This window comes from Octopus bimaculoides, chromosome 3 (genome assembly GCF_001194135.2).
Source record: "Octopus bimaculoides isolate UCB-OBI-ISO-001 chromosome 3, ASM119413v2, whole genome shotgun sequence".
NCBI lineage: Eukaryota > Metazoa > Mollusca > Cephalopoda > Octopoda > Octopodidae > Octopus > Octopus bimaculoides.
The window spans coordinates 118,580,180-118,583,172 of record NC_068983.1 but is presented as its reverse complement, the minus strand read 5'-3'; the positions used below and the strand labels follow the sequence as shown (position 1 = coordinate 118,583,172).

Sequence of the window (2,993 nt, the reverse complement as noted above, 5' to 3'; positions counted from 1 at the left end):
AGTAAATATCATAAGATAAATATAATAAAAAGATTACACGTGTTTCATAACTAATTTTTAAATAGAAAAGAAATTTAAATCGATTAAAATCAATTGAAATTATCGAAAATAAATTCTATTCAAAAATATAGCTACTCGTCAGATCGTAAGTAGAACAATAATTAGATATATATATATCTCAACCAACAATAAGTACCAAATGAATTAAAATGAAATACTTATATAAAGATAGAAAAATTATTAAAAAATATCATAATATCAAAATAATAACCATTCAATAATCATCCCTTCATCCATTATAATAACATGTATATTATATACAAAAAACATCTTACATAAATTATCATTGTTTTAAATACAATTTGTACAAGCACATATATATTATATTACTATCAGTAATATATATTGGGTTGTACAGAAAGTTTGTGCCGATTTATCGCAGCTTACCTTTCGACTTATTTGCCATGAAACCACCTCAATTCTGGGAAGAGGGTATTTTCAAGTTAAAGGAAAGATGGAGACGCATTGTGCAACAAAATGGTTCATATTTGGTTGATTAAAAATGTAATAGCAAGTATTTATTGACCTTTTTCTTTCCTTTAAAATTGGCACAAACTTTCCGGACAACCCAATATATGCAATGGGACTGAAGTCAAAGCCATGGGGTTGGAAAGTGAGCTTCTTAACCATACAGCCATGCCAGTGCTTATATCTATCTATCTATCTATCTATCTATCTATCTATCTACATACATACATATATACATATATATATATATATATATATATCCAAAAAGCAAAACAAGAATGTAACAGACAACAATGAAAATATATGGATGATACAAAGACAGACAGGAAAACCTGGACAGAACATTCATGGCTTTCTATTCATCAGTCAAACTTCCAATTATCACTACAGTTTCAGCCTGTTACACTTGAGACTGTTCAAAATTGTTAAGCCCAAAAAATCTAAGCTAAGGGCATTAAATTTTTGGAAGAAAGCAGGCGAATATGTGTGACAACATGGACCAAACATTAAGAAAGAAAAGGAAACGAGAAAACAGAGAAAATGATTACAAATACAAACAACAAGGATAACAATAGGTATCTTTCAACTGAAAGGACAAGTTAGGTTAAGCCTCAGGACAAGTGAAAGCCTTATGGCAACAAACATAGATGAAAGTCAGGAGACAGGAAAATAAGGTGTTGTGCGAGCGGAGGTCAAGCCAAGAAAGAAAGATCATGCTTGGCCAAGCACCAGTCATGTGGGAGGAACAGAGAGAGGTAGGGAGCAGATGGATTGATGAATTAGGGGAAGAACTAGAGAGAGAAAGAGGGGGAAGGTATACGCACAAACACTCACACTCATGTGTGTGTGTGTGTATTTATATTGCAATTTACCTCAAATCTCCAAGAAGTTAAGGAGAACATACAGCCTTCACTTCTGGAAGTGAAGGCAGCATGTTCTTTATCTATCTCCTTAACTTCTTGGAGATTTGAGGTAAAATTATACTAATGTGTCCATCTGTTTTAATTTAATTAAATTCTATGTCTTTGTGCAGTTGAGGATTGCTCTGCATTTAAATTGATGTAATGGTTGCATTGTTCAATGAAATGGAGTTGCGTGAAACGGTCATACTGCATTAACTCTGGATATCCTTGTTGCTTATTTTGATATATATATATGTATATATATATATATATATATATAAGTGGCTGTGTGGTAAGTAGCTTGCTTACCAACCACATGGTTCCGTGTTCAATCTCACTGCATGGCACCTTCGAGCAAGTGTCTTCTATAGCATCAGGCCAACCAAATCCTTGTGAATGGATTTGGTAGATGGAAACTGAAAGAAGCCTGTCATATATGTATGTGTGTGTATGTTTGTGTATCTGTGTTTATCCCCCCCACTATCACTTGACAACCGATATTGGTGTGTTTACGTTCCTGTAACTTAAAAGTTCAGCAAAAGAGACCGATAGAATAAGTACTAGGCTTACAAAGAATAAGTCCTGGGGTTGATTTTTTTTACTAAAAGGTGGTGCTCCAGCATGGCCGCAGTCAAAATGACTGAAACAAATACAAGAATATATATATGCAGGCAATTAGTATTAGTGTCAAATTCAGAAATTAGTGTTTTCTTAATGATGTACTTTGTAAAGATTCAATTATTCTAATAATATATTTATATTTAACTCCCAGAGTGTAAGTGGCTAAGTATTCCATATATATGCATTTGTGTAAATAAGAAATAGCTGTGTATTTTAATAGAAACATGGCAACAAAAGGGATTTTTTTTTATTTACGATTTTTCTTATTTCTTTATTGGCCCTGTATATTCAGTTTGCAACAATAGTGTTCCTAAGTCTATTAACATTTCAAGATATTCTCAACTTTGTCATCTGAATGAAATATAACAACATTTTTGTGTTGCTTATGTTTTGCAGATGGTCACAAAGCATCATGTGTAGGAGTAATATTACATCTGACAAAACTATCATTACAAGATTTAGTATTGTTCAACAGCTGACCCGTGTTATATTTTGTGGTTTATTTTACATGTATATGTGCATTGATTTTTGGCTTATAATTTTACTCTCAATAAAGTTCCCAAAGATAATCTCATTTTTCCGTGAAAGTCTGTATAAGATAGTAGTGCTTTCAACTAATGGGGGTTTTTTTTTGTTTCATTCAGTGTATATTGCAATGGCTCCTTATTGCAAATACAGGATTAGTTAATGAGAAAGTGTCATACTTGAGAATTCAGTGTAACTGTTTGCATAATAAAGTTTACAACTTCCATGTTTACATTGAACTTGGTATATTACATAGATTGCCTCAAGTAGGTCCTGTGGTATTTACAAGTTTCTGTAGTTTCATTTTGATAAGAATTTAAAAAAAAGTTTTTGTAATGTATTCTAACTATTTGTGGTTAGATGTGATACATGTTGTGCTCTGGTTTATGGGTTTTTAATGATCCATCATTTATATAT

The 2,993-nt window shown here is 32.0% G+C and overlaps 1 protein-coding gene across 3 annotated transcripts in view; it reads left to right on the top strand.

Annotated features, from left to right (window-relative positions):
* Nucleotides 1–2,993, top strand: part of LOC106868416 (uncharacterized) — a 257,787-nt gene that overhangs the window by 158,475 nt on the left and 96,319 nt on the right. The gene's annotated exons all lie outside the window — the stretch shown is intronic.